This window comes from Lactuca serriola, chromosome 9 (genome assembly GCF_051521515.1).
Source record: "Lactuca serriola cultivar US96UC23 chromosome 9, Lser_US96UC23_V15, whole genome shotgun sequence".
Lineage (NCBI taxonomy): Eukaryota > Viridiplantae > Streptophyta > Magnoliopsida > Asterales > Asteraceae > Lactuca > Lactuca serriola.
In genome coordinates, this window is record NC_136416.1 from 97,270,515 (window position 1) to 97,289,271 (window position 18,757).

General features: G+C 38.3%; 1 pseudogene; it reads left to right on the forward strand.

Moving 5' to 3' along the window:
• The first annotated feature begins 242 nt into the window (after positions 1-242).
• LOC145075968 (zinc finger CCCH domain-containing protein 11-like) lies at positions 243-13,653 on the forward strand (annotated as a pseudogene).
• The last annotated feature ends 5,104 nt before the right edge of the window (positions 13,654-18,757 follow it).

Below are 18,757 nucleotides of genomic sequence, written 5' to 3' on the forward strand. Positions count from 1 at the left end.
GGATTACAATCACGGAGTTGCTGAGGTCGAGGATGAAGAATATTCTTAACAAAACCGAAGATGAATTTGAATCAGTAGTGTGCAACTTGTTAACGAAGCTTGAATCTAATGGGTTACTAATGAAAACTCTAAAGCAACAATGATTAGAATCACAGTTAGTACTCTTAAAAAGCGCATGCGTTAGAAAAAGTTCACTAGAGTGCAGTGTCACTTGTGAAAGCATGGAAACGTACAATGGATGAATGGATCAAGAAATAGTCAAAAGTCATGGAACCAAAATCTTTGCAACAAAAACCAAACAATGTGAATATGAAATTAGGGAAGAAGTTGGGAGGTTCAAAAACAACTCCAAAGATTTGAATTGGCACATAGTCTCATCTGAGAATCTGGAAGCAACAAAGAGTAAGCTTCAACCTGCAAGAAGGGTATGAGAAAGCAGAAAACATGAAGAGGAAGTGAGGAATACAAAATGTCAAGAAACATGGCCTTCTCCCACCTGTCTCGCCCCAAGCGTTCAACACAACAGAAGAAAAGTTTACGGGCGGTGCTTATCTTTTCTTTTTTTTTTTTTCTTTTTTTACCGTTAATTAACAATTTCATTATACATTGATCCATTGAAATTTCCGTGTATGTAAGCATGCGTGCATGACATATCATTTTCATTTTTAAGTAGAATTTTAGTTTAAGTAATTGTAAATCAATTGATGCCAGTTGCATCAAAGAGAAGATATGTCTATTTCTTAATTAGCAACTTAACCTTTCACTAAACAGAAATGAGTATGTGGTTGATCCTAATAAGTAAGGTTTAATTACCAACTTAACCTTTTGTCAGGTTCCATTTTTCTGCCTTACAATGATAAATATCGATTCTATTGACAGTATCTTAAGCTAATAGAAAATCTAAACATCATGAACCCTTTTCACAACCATAATACTCACATTATTTGGCATTTCATGCAAAAATACAAGAAATATGAGAGCTTAACTATTTTTAGTCACCAAAGTTGATGAATTTCCATATCTATGTATCTAAATTTCTTGGCATTTGCCATAAAGTTATGATAATTTACTTTTTATGAATTCATGAGTAGGTTTGCAAGTTTCTAGAAGCAGTGGAGAAGAAACAATATGGATGGTTTAGGGTTTGCCCCAATGGTAACAAAGAGTGTCATTATAGGCATGCTCTTCCTCCAAGTTACATTCTTAAGTCACAAATGAAAGCTCTTTTGGAAGAAGAATCTAATAAGTTAGATATTAAGGATGAGATTGAAGATCAAGTTTGTATTTTTTATTGTATATTTTCATGTAACTATTGATCTTTTTGTCAAAATTTCAATAACATTGATAGTAATTATATATATATATATATATATATATATATATATATATATATATATATATATATATATACAGAAGTTCTGGTCAAAACAATCGATACCTTCAATAGAAAAACAATCCCCTATATATATGGAGAAATACAAATAATACAGCTATAGAATATGTAGATAAAATAGGAAAGGATATTCAACAATCCTAATTAAATATATACATATCCTATATATATTTAAGACAAAACTTCAAAAATGGTCCCTGTGGTTTTTGAAAATCTGAAGTTTAGTCCCTAATTTTTACAAACCTCAAAGATGGTCCCTGTGGTTTCAAAACTTTTAACAAATGGTCCTTTTCGTTAACTCCGTTAGCTTCTAACCATTAAGTGAAGGGAATTTCTATCATTTTAGTACCATAGGGACTATTTATGAAGTTTTGCCTTATTTAAAAAAAAGGAAAAAATATAATTATTAAATATTAAAGGGTCTCTCTCTCTCTCTCTCTCTCTCTCTCTCTCTCTCTCTTCCCTTCCCGTTTTTCTTCACCACCGGCGAAGAAGAGGATGCTGATAGCCTCCTCCAACCTCCTCATTCGAATATGTGATGCTGACAAGAGTAGAAAACGGGTAAAACACGTCGACCACAATCGATTTCCTCCACCGTGGTTTGCCTCCATCCCGACGGTGTAGTACCCTAGCTAACACCTGAATCTTCCCTTCGTGATTACGACCAACCCATACCTCCCATACCACCCTTTCGAGGTCACCACTGTCACGTAGCACCCTCCCGTGGTCATTGATGTATTCCCTCTATTCCCACAGTCCCATTGTTGGGTTAAATACCGAGGAAGAAATGAAATCGCCGAAAAAACGGGATCATCGGTCTCGACAACAGATCTTCCACCCAAACCTTTTCTGCTTCCTGCGTGTTTTTTCCCTTCTCGAATTGATGAAGACGATGAAACCATCCCCATAATTTGTAAGCTCAGAGATTATGATCACAAATTTGAGATCTTCATCACCCCGACTAACATGATCGATCATCGGTCACTTAGCTGTGAGCACACTGGAAGCATCATATGCGTTGGGCTTGAGAGAGAAAATTACTTCGTTAAGCCACAAATTTTATCAAAATTCAACATTATTCCTCCTAATATCAAGAAGAATGATTCGCGTCAATTAGGGTTCAAGCGACTACTATTGGATTGGGGATTCTGAAGCCCGAATCAGGACTTGAAAGATGGAACAACAAAAAATGGGGAAGAAGATGAAGAGATTGAACGTGAAGAGGATGATAACTACAAGCATGTAACTGAGAAAGTAAGCTTGATCTACACCAGCACTCCAAGGAACTTCACCATCATGGACTGGGTACTTCTATAAAAGAATCACATTTAAATTTGACTAATCATCCTTTGTGAGCTGTAGAACTCTTTGCACAAATGGTTGTACTAATGCTGTAATTTGATTTTTGAAATGCAAAAATCTAATTTGATTTTTGATTTTTTAGAAGATGAAGATGAAAAATAAGAAATGGGGGTTTTCTGTGGTAGTGAAATGACAGAAATGCCCTTCACTTAACGGTCAAAAGCTAACAGAGTTAGTGAAAAAGACAATTTGTTAAAAGTTTTGAAACCACAGGGACCATCTGTGAGGTTTTTAAAAACCAGGGACTAAACTTCAGACTATCGGAAACCATAGGGACCATTTTTGAAGTTTTGTCTATATTTAATTGGCTAAATTCCCCTGCATTTTGAGCGGGATGAGGTCGGACACTCAAACTGGATATGAACTTCTAGTACAAGTAGTGTGGCAAGCCTTTGGTGAATATATCAGCGTATTGCATGGATGTAGGGATGTACAGAACTCGAAATTAACCAATACGGACCTTCTCTCGGATAAAGTGTCTATCAATTTCCGTATGTTTTGTATGATGGTGTTGAACAGGGTTCTATGATAGATAGACTACAAAAATGTTTTCATAATATACAATTGTCGCCTTTCGTAGCGGTACATGAAGCTTAAGTAAGAGATTTCGAAGCCAAGTAGGTTTTGAAATGGCGTTAGCAACCCGTCGATACTCGGCCTCGACACTGGAGCGGGAAATAGTAGGTTGTTGCTTAGACGACCATGAGACAAGGTTATTTCCAAGAAACACACAATAACCCGAGGTAGACTTGCAAGAATCGGGGCATCCACCCTAGTCGGCATCAGAGTAAGCTTTCAAGGTGTGAGACGTGGATGCAACAAGTTGTAAACCATAATCAATGGTGCCCTGGAGGTATCGGTAAATCTTCTTTATGAACTGAAAGTGGGGCTCGCGTGGAGCATGCATGAAAAGGCATACCTACTGGATGGCATATGCAATGTCTGGATGAGTAAACGTCAAGTATTATAGAGCACCAACAAGGGTCCGATATAAGGTACCATCGGGAAGAGGCAATCCTACTATGACACTAAGTTTAGTGGGCGTATCCACCGGGGTAGTGCATGGTTTGCATGAAGCCATAAAAGCTCGTTGAAGTATATCATGAATATAAGAAGCTTGCGATAAAAATAAACCGTTCTGATAACGTGTGGCAGTGATATCCAGAAAACTCTTGTGAAAGAGAGGTAATAATGTTGCATAGAAAATCAGTGTCATAAGCAGTGAAGATAATGCCATCCACATATAATAATAGGTAGGCATGATGTCGTCCATGCTGATAAACAAATCATGAAGAATCATAAGTACTACTCTGGAAACCATCAGAAGTAATAAAGGTTGCAAACCAAGTATACCAGGCATGAGGAGCCTGTTTGAGTCCACACAAAAATTTACGAAGTCGATATACATGAGAAGGAAAGCGAGCATTCAAAAATCCTGGAGGTTGATGCATAAAAACAGTCTCATGGAGATCTCCATGTAGAAACACGTTCTTGACAGCCAATTGATGTATCAACCATCCCCACTGTATAGCTAGACTAAGAACGATTTGAATAGTAGTTGGTTTTAAAACCAAACTAAATGTCTTGTGACAGTCAATTCCCATAGTTTGGGATTTCCCATTGACAAACAGTTTTGCTTTATACCCGTCGAGTGATCCATTTGCTTTAAACTTATGGCTAAACAACCACATACACATGATAATGGGTTGTGTATTGGTCGAGGAACTAGCTCCCATGTTCCATTTTCCTGTAATGCGTTAAACTGGTATTCCCTAGCTAGTAACCAATTTGGGTCAGACCGGGCGATAGAGACAGACATAGGAATATGTGAGATGGGTGGTGTGGAACTGGTGTGAAGATTTAGGTGGGTAACTAGTTTGGTAACCTCTGCCTTGGCACGAGTAGTCATTGGATGTGCAGAGGTAGGTGGTTCTGGTGGTGGGGTTGTAGAAGGGTGGTCAGATTAAGGTGAGGGGGAGGCAGGAGAAGGCTGGTAATTGGTTTATTTAGTGGTTCGGGGTAGGTCAGTGGAGGCGGTTGGAGCGGTCGGTGGTGCTTTTGAACGACAAGAGTATGTACATACGGGATAGCTATATGGTGGGGTGGTGCAAATTGTTGGTGGGGTTGAAGGCTGGTAAGTGTTTCATGTAGGCACGTTTGGTAGGTAGGACACCGATGGAAATGGTGGATCATTAAGGAAATCATAGGAAGGGGGAGGAGATGAGTTAACAAAGGGAAATGAGGTCTCATCGAAGTTAACATGACGATATAAATGGAATTTGTTGTTAGAAGGGTCTAAGAAACTATATTCACATAAATGGTTTCGGTATCCAAGGAAAACACATTTAATGGAGTGAGTTTGTAGCTTGTGTGATTGAGTAGCTGATGTGTTTTGGATAGCACGTGCACCCAGAAGTGCAAAGATGATCATAATAGGGGTGGAAGATAAAAAAGGCAAACGTAGGTGTGGAGAATTTGAGGCACTTTGTGGGAAGGATATTATGGAGATATGAGGTGGTGTGAAGTGGTTCAACCCAGAAGGAGTGGGGAAGCGAGTCATGAGTGAGAAGGTATGGATGATGTCATTAAGACGACAGATAATCCGTTTGACCTGTCCATTTTGTTGGGACGTTTGTGGGCAAGAGAAACAGAAAACAAGAACGTGAGTTTGGGAAAAAGTTTTAAACTCATTATTTTCAAATTCACCACCAATATCACATTGGAAAGATTTAATTTCTCAGTTAGACTGAGTCTGGATTAATTTATAGAACTTTTTTAAATTGAGAAATGTGTTGGATATATATTTGAGAGGATAACCCCATACGTAATGAGTGAAATTATCAATAAGAACCATATAATATTTGTAACCTATTTTGCTCAATACAGGAGATGTCCAAATATCACAAAGTATAAATCAAATGGGGCAAAAGTGACAGAAAGTGAATCAAAGAATGGTAACTGAGTATGTTTAGATAATTGGAAAGCATTACATAAAGACGATTTAATATTTTTATTGGAAGAAATGTAAAAATTAGAAAAAAGCACATTAAAAACTTAGGCACCCGTATTACCCAACCTGGTGTGCCATCGGTATTGAGAGGTAGCAAGAAGAGTGGATGTAACATCCCAAAATTTTAGATAAAAATTTTCATTTCAAACATCCAATAGTCATAACAAAACAACCAATAATGTATCTTAATGAGAATAATATTAGAGTACAAATCCCAAAATCAAGTGAATGCGGAAAAACATGGGCAGATGTAGTGCGATCAAGCAAGGCCCTTCGCATTCGAGCTGGAAGTACCTGAAACATAAACTGAAAACTGTAAGCACAAAGCTTAGTGAGCTCCCCTAAAATGCCACATACCATACATACATAACAGTTAGGACATAACTGATGGGTTGTGAGCATTCTAACACTCGCAAGGTGTATATGCAACCCTAAATACCTTGGATCCATGTTTTCTCTATTATACATGCAAACTTGAACTTTCCAAGGTAATACCCTAACTAGCTTACAAAACTTTGGTATTTGGGTAATAAAACAAGTTAGATAACATACCTTTTCTTGTAGCTTGTTTCTTGGAGCTTTAAGAGCCTAGCACCAATAGTATGAATGCCTCAAATGGAATCACAACACACCTAGAACAAAGGATTAACTTGAGAAGAGATTCCTTGCACACACAAATCGGCTAGCCCTCTAGTATTCTACTTAAGTTCTGATTTCATGAGCTAGAGGGGTTCTTATATAATGTGGCTAACTAGGGTTACACCATGTAAACCCTAATGACTTTCCATATCCCTCATGCTTTATGGGTTAAAACCTCCATGGAGTATCCATGGGTTACCACATGGGTTTAGCCTAACATGAAGAACTATGGATCATAAGCCCACTTTATAAGAATGAATGATTTACCAAATCAACCCCTTGTATTTAATTAGTCTCTTTTGATCACCAAATCAATTCCAAATTAATTCTTGATTAATAATAATTAAATAATATGATTTCATATTAATATACTAGAACTTATAATATATTTATAAACCATAAGTAACCTCTTCTCAAAAGTCCATCCTATCAAATTGTCATGATGATATGCAACCCAAATGGACCATGCTACTCTCAGGTCAAGTACATACCAATTATAGTTAAGGACTTAGACACTAGTCCAACAATAAATAGGCCTACTTTACCTCCTTCAGTACCTTTCAACCGATACTGGGTCTATTCACCCCCTTCGGTATCTTTCACTTAGTGTTGGGTCTATTTCACCTCCTTCAGTATCCTTCAATCGATACTGGGTCTATTTCACACCCTTCGATATCTTACAACTGGTACTGGGTCTATTTCACTCCTTTGGTATCTTTTAACCTGTAATGAGTCTATTTCACCCCTATAACTAAGAATATAATCATATCCACAAAGTTACGGAGACAGCAAGCGTAAACTGCAGAACATGGAATTGTCATGAAGAAAACTATCATCCTAGTAACATAAGCTGGTGGGCCGACATTGGTACCTTCGACCCATAAGTACAATAGAGGAAACTCACCTCAGACCGAACTGTTGAAACGTGAAATCCTCACACTAATCCACAATTAATAAAACCTTAATTAGAAATTAGGTCAATAACCCGACCTGAGAGTCCAAACCCTAAGTCCCGACTTTAAGGGTAAAAGTATGCTTAATCCTTCCCTTATTGGGCCTAACATACCAAGGCCCAAATCCAACTAACATAGAGTCTGAAAAGGAATTCTAAACCCAATATGGGCCTAAACCCATAAAGGCCCATCACAACAAGGATTGCGACCCAACAAGGGACCAAATCCCTAAGCACAAAAGTGGACCAAAAATAAAAGCCCAACAACCACTCTGACAAAAATGGAGTTTATAGGTGAAGTAGAAATGGGACTGGAGATTTTACCTGGGTCCAGTGTAAGGTGTTTTGAGGCACCAAAGTCCATATACCAAGCCAGATCAGGGGAGTTGAGATTGAATTGTTGCATTGTCTGTGCTAAGTTAAAGGGGCAGTAGTCTAAGTAATAGGAGAAAGATGGATTGGGGGCTGACATCCAGTGAGAGAGACTGTACAAGAGGTTGAGAATGGTTACTAGACCTAAATGTATGATTGTTGTTGATGTTGATGTTTCCATGGTGATTGAGAATGATTGTTGGACCTAAACATTTGATTGGCCCAACCAGGTGGGTTTAATCCATGTGATGGGTATGATGATGGTGGCGGGTCCCAGTTTTGTTGGTTCCATTGGTTCCAAGGCTGCTGTCTGGAACCTCGACCCCTAAAATTCTGGCCATGACCTCAACCATTTGCACCACATCCACAACCATTCTATTGTTGCTATCGATTTCCCAAATAGTTATGGTAGTTGGAGGCTTGACTGTGATTTCCTTGATCCCCTTTCGAGTATCTTGGATAATTGTGGTAGTAAGAGGATAAACTACCATTCTATTGTGGTGGCCTGAGTGCAGCGAGAACCATGTGTGTCTGGTTTTTCCGAGCATTTTTCCTATACTGATCTAATTTCAACATGCTACATGCTGTCTCCCATCAGGAAGAACTTTGATTAACGTATGCTCCTACAACATCAAATTTCGATGGTAATCCATGAACCAATTGAAAAACAAGTCTGGATTTGGTGACCGGATTGTCAACATCTCCAAGTAGACCTGCTAGATTTTTAAGTTTCTGGCAGTAGGCTTCCATTGATGAACACACTCCAAGAGTGAGATTGGAGAATTCCTGTTCGAGAGTTGCAACACGTGAGCCTTTGTTGTTGAGAAAGTTAGGCTTCAATTTGTTCCAAGCAGCTTGAGCCGTGGTGTCATTCTCCAAGATTCAGACCATTAGTTCGTCAGACAGGGAGCTATAGATCCATTGTAAGATCAGGGCATCGATCTCCACCCACTAGTTATAAGCAGGATTGGTCTCTGCCAGTGGAGGAGTGTCATCAATGTGATTGAGTACCTTGTAGGTTTTGGCATGGAGACAAAAAATCTTAGTCTATGAGGAATAGGTAACTTTGGTGCCATCCAAGGTTCGAATCTTTTTCGGAACATTCATTACAATGTACACAGGATGCAAGGCCATGGCCTTTACCTCACCTGATCCAAAATCGTCTTTGGTAATGGAGAATAGAGATGGTGGTGGAAGATCAACAAAACCATAGCTTTGATTGATAAAGGTAGGTGTTGTAGGATTTTAGGGTTCGTTTACCACTCTGATACGATAACACAGAAGTTCCGGTCAAAAGAATCGATCCCTTGAATAGAATAAAAATCCCCTATATATAGGGAGAAATATAAATAATTCAAATACAAAATATCTAGATAAAATAGGAAATGATATTCAACAATCCTAATTATATATATATATATATATATATGTGTGTGTGTGTGTGTGTTTGTATGTGTGTATTTTTTTTAATTACCTAAATGTTTATTTCATTTTTTAGCGTGCAAAAGTGAAAACCACAATGCCAATGACTACTGATCTATTTTTGGAGTGGAAGAGGAAGAAGGTGGAATAAAGAGATGTTGGTTTCGCTGCTCAAAGAGCAGAGAGGGCTAAAAATGACCGCATGAGGTTTGTTAACTCATATAATTACATTTTGCCCCTATGTTATAGTCCTTTTTTGGATTTGATTCAAAAAGGAATATTTTTAATTTTTTTCCTTGTTTGTTCTTATAGTATGATTATATAACCCATTTGGTTGTTGAGACTGACACTGTATATTGAAGAGTCTTAAATGCATTTAAAATGACCATTTTGCCCTCAATTTCATAGTGGTCGCGAGTTGTTTCTATCTGATGCAAATGTGTTTGTAGATGATGTTGAGGCGTACGAGAAGTATCACCGAGAAGAAGAAACCGATAATAATATGAATAAGGTATAATCTCAAGTTCCAATTAAACATGTATCCTTGCGAGAAGACATGAATTCCCTTGTCCATGTTGGAGCATGGAAATGCTCTACAAATTATGAGTGATAGTTAGGTTATTTTATTCCATTTATTGTATCGTTTTGTTTCTCTCTCCATATAAATAGAGAGAGATGGTCATGTATTATTGTAAGTGTGCACAAAATGTAGTTCCTAGTGAGAGAGAGTGTGGTGGGATCTCTCCCACCAAGGGCGAGTTATCTCTCCTAACCCATGTTCTTCATGTAATATTTTATTTCTCTCTTTCTAGTAAAATCATGGAATTACTCATCTCTTTTAAGTTCTTCATATTTTTATGTGACATCCCCTAATTTCTCGGTCAGAAAAGACCGATTTAATTTATGTTTTTTAAAATAAAATCAGAGAAATCTTTTTAAAAGATGTTGCGGAATTGGTCCCCAAACAACATATGATAAAAGTTTATCAAAACCATTCATTAAGAAGGTATATATTTTCCATATATATATATATATATATATATATATATATATATATATATATATATATATATATATATTAAAACCTCGGGATGTCATGTTCCGATACAGATCAAAAGCATAAACAAGACATTATAAGCCTTTCAACAGTTATTTACAACTACTGGCCTATAATCCAAAAATCTCTCGTCGTCCTCCGAGTATGCTTGGGGTCCATTACCTGTAACATAAAAAGCTGAGTGGGTCAGGCTTGGGAGCCTGGTGAGCATATAGGGTTTTCAAACCACAATAATAATATACTTATTAAGTTCACCAATAACCAATAACCCTGATTACCCATTCCCGTTGTCCTCACTTTACGTCCCTAAACACCTATCACTAGGGACCTAGCCTAAGGATTATCATCGGCATGGACACTACTACTAAGGGGTTTCCTCAGCCATACATGTCCTAAAGGCAATCATGAGGGGGATGGAGTACGCCAATGAACAGTTAATTCATCAACACCTACAAGTTGCGAACCTGCTAGTGTTCCACTAGACTCTCTAGAAAGGTCCGTGGTCGTCATCTATACTCCGCTAGATGACTACAACAACAACAACATCGAGGCCTCTCACCATTTTAACACACATCAACTATTTCATCTACCCATGTTCTACCCAACATATTTTGTAGATAAAAAGCATATACAGTTTAAAACTTGTATAAAACATCAATTCAACAGTTACTTCAAATAAACAATTAACCTATTTACACATAACACGTACTTCAAGGTAAATACTTCATACCTATGTGTAAATTGAAAGTAACTACACACTCACATGATTTGATGATAATCGGGCAGCAATTCGTTTCCTAAAACGATCGTTTATAATAAAATCGAGAGTTTTGTTGAGAAACCAGACTTTATAAAAGTCGGGCTTCGAAACCGAAAAGATAAATTTTCCGGGCTTCTCGGGCACTTCGTGGAGTATTCCGGGGTTTACAATCGATACGGGGGCTTCGAGGAAGGTTAAGGTGAAGAAAATATGAAGAAAGGGGCTAAATATGGCAATTTCTTAAAAATATCCGAGAAGGCTCGCAACCTTCTATTTATAGGGGAAAGCTTCTGATCGGACGGCTGAGAAGTCTCCAGGTGGCGAAGATCCGAAGGCTCGCAGGGGAGGGCTCGCACGTGGGTTGCGCATGGCTCGTACATGGGTCGCACCTGCGAGGGGATCGCTGGCAACTTCTAAGTGGACCGGAGTCTAGGTCCGAGGTTCGGACCCGAAGCAGGAGGGAAGGGAGACAGCTGGTGCGAAGGTCAGACATGCGGCAGACATTTCAAGGCTCGGACTAGGCTGCACACGCGTCGCTCCTCGGATGTGCCACGGCTTCGGATGACTCAGTATCTCGGTGACTCAGCAGGACACGTGTCACATTCTAAGCGAGGGTGACGTGGCAAAGTGTGACTATGCGAATTTTCTCGATTTTCGCGCCAAAACTTCTAAAATCCATAACTTTCGCATACGAGCACCGTTTTTGACGCTCTTTATATGCACGCGTAGCTAAAATTACGCTCTACAACTTTCGTTTAGACTTCGTCGGCTAATTTTGATTTATTTTTTTTATTATTATTTTTAACAGACCGGGACAGGAAATCCGTTAAAAATTCATAACTTCTTCATCCGACGTCCGTTTTCGTTAGACTTTTTACCGTTGTGCTATAAATGACGAGACCTTCAATTCTCCTTTAGGTTGTGTCGGCTAAAAATCGGTCGATCTAAAATTCGATTTTTTAGCTGTCTACTGCTAAGCTGAAACTTCGAAAAATCACACCGTACACTTCATCGAGTTTTTATACTCCCTAAATATTATGAAGTTAGGAGTAATGTTTAAAAGCATAGTCTAGTAACTTAGGGTTTTAGACATGAAGATGATTTTGTTGTTAGAGCTATAGGAAGCCGTCAAAGTCTACATGAGTAATTGTATTCATCAACTATGATTGGGGATCTTAGCGGAAATCCTCTGAACTGTAACCGTTAATCCCGTGTGAGCGAGGAAGTGGTGTATAATTAGTATATGGGTTACCACCCCACTTTTGACTGTTAGCTACAGCCAACCAAAAGCAAGTGATGAATTATCCTTTTATTTGTTGTTATTCCGACGTCGATGAAGCGTACAGTGTTGTTTCTCATGTTAAATCATGAGTGTGTTTGTTTCTCATGGTAAATCATGAGTGTGTTCTATCAGAGGTATTATGTAATAGCAGCGGTTATAGGCTCATGGTAGCAAATTGTTAGAAACATTATGCATTGTCGTATACAAGTATTAATGTTAAGTTTAAGTTTTCCCCTACTTATACCTTAAGATTAAGAAATGTTTAGGTATAACACTTAATTGATAAGTATACTATTATACCTAATATACATACTAAATGTTGGAGAGTCAAAATGATACTTTCACAACTATACTTTTGAATGTGTGAAAATGTATTATTTTATGGAGTCAAAACTTATGGACTCACCAACTTTATGTTGACGTATTTTTAAAAAGCATGTGTTTTCAGGAACTTGAAAAGCTGGTATGTATCCGAACAGGAGAAGTTTTACTATTATCTTTCTATTTATTAAGAAGTATGCCATAGTCGGATATTATGTAATAAATACTAGGAAAACAATAATGTAACTTTCAATCATCAATAAAGGTATGTATTTTCTTTAGTATTGTTCAATGTATGTTATGTAACTGTGATACGAAAAATGATGTTACACTACCCGGTGTTTCCGCCGATGGCCAGGGTGTGACAGATTGGTATCTGAGCTATTAACTATAGTGAACTAGTACGTTCTTAGGAATGCACGTCTATAGTATAGGACTTACACTATTAGGTTTAGGTATATCCCTTAGCCTATAAATAAAAGGTATTATTAATTATACTAATGAAGGACTACTTACGGGAGTGGTGACGAGGATAGACATGTCGATTTGGGTTGTTGGATTTCCGAACGGCTATATGCGAAAATGATCCTGCCCTTTCGACAGTCCTGACTGGCCGGAGCCTTATCAGATAGATCTGAAGTAACAAACAATAGTAAAAGAGTGAATACAATAAATAAGAATATAGAGTCATATATAAAGACTCAGACCCACGATGAGAATACACCTTAATACCCGGAATGTTTATGATCTCAAGGATTTAGATCAAATATTCCAGCTAAAGTTTATATGTGCATAGATCCTATCACAACTAGGTGTAGGTGCGCAACTACATTTTATTATGATCAGATCATATGAACTATTTAATTTGGGAGAAATATTTGATAGACTAAACTATTGGAGATCCAAAATGTATAGGAATCCGACATGGCACATTCACGAGAATGGATAATCATCGAGGATACGGATGAAGAAGAGGAACTTTCATTCCCTATGATGATAGGGGATCCTTACTACCCTGTAACTCCAACCACCTTTCATCCAATACCTTCTGACGATGGAGCACCTTTACCTTCCAACAAATAGGAAGAGAGTGAACCAATGGAAGAAAGCGAATCCATGGAGGAGACAGAGTCGGTGGCATCATCTCTACCACCACTGAACACTCTTTACCGTAAAGTTCCAGGAGGAGTAAAACTGAAACGCACTGCACGTAAATCTATACCAATATGGCAAAAGCTTAAGAAGAGTCAGAAGGCCACATCTTCAGGAAGTCATAGAGTTCAAGATGAACCTGCACGGATCGCACAAACAGTTGATAGATGAGTGGTGGAAGAAAAAACTGCCAAGATGTATGAGACTGGTCAGTCATCTCGACCACATCTCCCACATTCTTCTAAAGATAACACTTTATCTCAATTGTTTGAGAAAAGTGTGAAAATTGAAGATAAGATGGAAATTGTCGAAGGAAGGGCTACTCATCTCTCTGGAAGAGTGCCAAGGCTAGAAGAACGAAGGACACGAGATCAGGAATCGGTGATGGATGTCCTTCATCGTATAAATTTTACTTATAATGACTTGATTACTCGCGATGCCAGGATTGCAAAGTTAGAGCTCTACAATCAAACCTCAAGAAATGAAGAACACACGGGAAGTCTTGAGCAGAGAACTCAAGCAATTGAAGAGCAAGTGGTTAATGTCACCGATGTGCTGGGTCATCACTTAGGTTTTTGGTAGATAAGCTACAACTAGTGGTTATGTAAATAGAGAAAATCAGACTAGTTAAGGCGAAAAGAGGAAAGTTTATAGCAAGGATGTAGAAAACCTTGCAAATTTTGCAATGTTTATAGAAACTTTTCTCTTATAAACCTAAATAAACTGATGTAACCACTGGTAATAATATGAAGCATACGTTACAATAATCACTATGTTGTCTTACGCTGTGAATAATAACTGGAATATTTAGTACTCGTGTATTAAATGAATAACAAAACTCATAAAAATTCTTATTATTTATAATAGGAACTAAAACAAAATGCCTAGAAGGAGTAATCGGCTAAACCCTAAACGACCATCAGCACCACAACAACAACAACCACAACCACCACTAGAAATAAATCCCTCAATAAGTACAGTATAACTTGAAGAAATCATAGCTCAAAGAATTGTTGTGGCTCTATCTAATGTCACAAGAGATGGAGTTTGAAATGAAGGCCATGTAGGACCACTAGAACATGTACCCACAAAGATTTTATGAATTGCAGGCCAAAAATCTTTCATGGAAATGAAGGGGTAGTAAATTTGACAAGGTGGATAGAAAAGACAGAATCCGTCTTTCAAATAAGCTTTTGTCCAGATGATTGTGAAGTACGATTTGCAGCATGTACTTTCGCTGACGCAGCAGTTACATGGTGGAATAGCCATGTGAATACAATGGGAATTGATACTGCAAATTCCATGAAATGGGAGGAGCTAAAAATGATGATAGTGGAGGAGTATTGTCCTAGGGAGGAGATACATAAACTAGAACAAGAACTGTGGACCCTAACCATGAAGGGTTCAGAGATAAAAGCTTATACCGCTAGATTTAATGATCTTGCTGTAATGTGTCCAACACTTGTAACCCTTGAATATAAAAAGATTGAGCGATATATCTGGGGTTTAGCATCGCAAATCAAAGGTATGGTGATCACATCAAAGCCTACGACTTATGACAACACCAAGAGGATAGCTCATCAGCTAACCCTCACAGAGATCCAAGGAACAGAAGTGGTTTAAAAGGCTGAGTATCCCAAATCTATAATAAACAAGCGCTAGTTTAATAAGAATAATCCCAAACAATCATCTGAGAAAAGACAAGAAGTGGCAACCAACTACGCAACCACAACAGCAGTACCTACTCAACCAAAAACTTCATGTTGCAATCAATGCAACCGTCATCATCCAGGTGACTGTTTTGTCTGCATGAAGTGCAAGAAAAAGGGGCATACTGCTAGTTACTGCAGGAGCACAACACCTGCAACAGTCGATCAACAAACCAAGAATGGGACAGGCAGTGGTGAAGGAAGAAAAGGCTACGAGTGTGGGGAGGTTGGACATATCAAGAAAGAATGTCCAAAGTTAAGGAGTCAAGGAGGCATAGGACATGGCAGGACGTTTGTGATTGGAAGCAGAGAGGCTATCCAGGACCCTTCGGTCATATCTGGTACATTTCTTATAGATAATTTATATGCTTCTATATTCTTTGACTCCGGAGCAGATCGAAGTTTTATAACTCCGACGTTTAGAAAATTGTTAAGTCATAAGTCTAGCATATTAAAAGAAATATATGAAGTAGAAATCGCTAACGGTCAAACTGAGAAAACACATGAAATCCTAGAAAACTCTCTGTTAACTCTTAATAACTACCTTTTTCACGTCAACCTCATGCCAATGCCTATCAGTAGTTTTGATGTCATAATTGGCATGGATTGGTTATCTTCACACCCTGCCGAAATTCTATGTGATGAGAAAGCCATACGACTACCCTTACCAAACGGCGAAGCCCTGATTATCTATGGTGATAAGTCTGGGAAAAACCTCAAAGTCATCTCTTATACCAAGACACAGAAATATCTACATAAGACATGTAGTGCATTCTTAGACCACATTGTAGATAAGAGAAGAAAGATAAAAGAAATCAAGGACATACCTCAAGTATGTGATTTCCCTGACGTATTTCCTGAAGATCTACCTGGAATACCTACCATCCGACAAGTCGAGTTTCGAATCGACTTAATTCCAGGAGCAGCACTTATAGCGAAATCTCCTTATCGGTTGGCTCCATCCGAAATCCAAGAATTATCTAGCCAACTACAAGAACTTCTTGACAAAGGCTTTATCAGACCAAGTTTTTCACCTTGGGGAGCACCAATCTTGTTTGTCAAGAAGAAGGATGGATCCTTTCGAATGTGTATTGATTATCGGGAGCTGAACAAGCTAACGATCAAGAATCATTATCCGCTTCAAAGAATTGATGATTTATTCGATCAATTGCAAGGATCTAGCTACTACTCAAAGATAGATCTTAGATCAGGATACCATCAAATCAGAGTACAAGAAGACGACATTCCAAAAACAACATTTAGAACTCGTTATGGTCATTATGAGTTCTTAATTATCTCTTTTGGACTTACCAATGCCCCAGCAGTGTTTATGGATCTCATGAATCGTGTTTGCAAACCATACTTGGATAAATTCATGATTGTATTTATCGATGATATATTGATATATTCACAAACCAAGGAAGAACATGGTCAACACCTTCAAATAATCTTGGAACTACTAAGAAAAGAAAAGTTATACACTAAATTCTCCAAATGTGAGTTTTGGATTAGAGAAGTACAATTTTTAGGTTATGTAGTTAGCAACGAAGGGATTCATGTTGACCCATCCAAATTTGAAGCAATCAGGAATTGGGAAGCACCAAAGACGCCAACCGAGGTGTGTCAATTCCTAGGACTTGTTGGCTATTACCGAAGATTCATAGAGAATTTCTCCAAAATAGCCAAGCCACTTACAACACTAACCCAGAAAAATACGAAGTTCAACTAGGAAGACAAACAAGAAGTTGCTTTTCATAAACTGAAGCAAATGTTGTGTAGTGCACCAATCCTAACCCTTCCAGAGGGGACAAAAGATTTCGTCGTATAATACGACGCATCAAATCAAGGATTGGAATGTGTGTTGATGCAAAGAGGAAAGGTTAATCGCCTACGCATCACGACAACTTAAGGTGCATGAGAATAATTACACTACCCATGATCTTGAATTGGGAGTTGTAGTTTTTGCACTAAAAATCTGGAGACATTACCTATATGGTACTAAGTGTACTATTTTTACCGACCACAAGAGTCTCCAGCACATCTTCGACCAAAAAGATCTTAATATGAGACAACAAAGATGGGTCGAATTGTTGAATGATTATGAATGTGAGATTCATTATCATCCTGGAAAGGCAAACGTGGTAGTAGATGCCTTGAGCCGGAAATAATATATTAAACCCCGTCGGGTACGAGCATTAACCATAACTATCCATTCTAACCTTGCCGCACGAATTAGAGAAGCTCAACTTGAGGCTCTAAAAGAAGATAACATCAAGAACGAAGCCTTGTGAGGAATGGAAAAGCAACTTATACAAAAAAATGATGGAACGCGACACTTTATGAACCGAATTTGGACGCCTAAGTTCGGTGGAGTCAGGGACTTGGTCTTAGAAGAGGCCCACAAGTCCATATATTCCGTGCATCCAGGATCTGAAAAAATGTACTTAGACATAAAAGTACATTATTGGTGGCCAAACATGAAGGCAGAAATTGCTACTTATGTGAGCAAATGTTTGACTTGTTCTAGAGTGAAGCCAGAACATCAAAAGCCTTCAGGTTTACTTCAACAACCGGAAATACCTGAATGGAAATGGGAGCAGATATCAATGGAATTCATCACTAAGTTACCTAAAACTCCTAGTGGGTTCGACACTATTTGGGTAATAGTCGATAGATTGACTAAGTCTGCCCATTTCTTACCAATTAAGGAGAACGACAAGATGGAGAAGCTGACTAGAGTTTATCTTAAGGAAATTGTCAGATTGCATGGAGTTCCAAATTCTATTATTTCTGACCGTGATAGTAGATTCACTTCATGATTTTGGCAATCTCTACAAAAATCGTTAGGAACACGTCTAGACATGAGTACAGCTTACCAGCCACAGACTGATGGTCAGAGTGAGAGAACCATTCAGACTTTAAAAGATATGCTCCGAGCCTGTGTAATAGACATTGGAAATGCGTGGGATACTCACTTACCGTTAATTGAGTTTTCCTACAATAATAGTCATCACACCAGCATCAAGGCTGCACTGTTTCAGGCTCTTTATGGATGAAAATGTCATTCCCCAGTATGTTGGGCAGAAGTTGGAGATACGCAGATGGCCAAAGAATGTACAGGCGTTACCTTACGTATTGGACCAGAAATAATCCACGAGACAACTGAAAAGATCGTGCAAATTAAGGATCGATTAAAGGCTGTATGTGATCGTCAAAAGAGCTATATTGACGTAAGACGTAAGCCTTTAGAACTCCAAGTTGGAGATAAAGTAATGTTGAAAGTCTCTCCTTGGAAAGGTGTAATTCGATTCGGGAAGCGAGGCAAA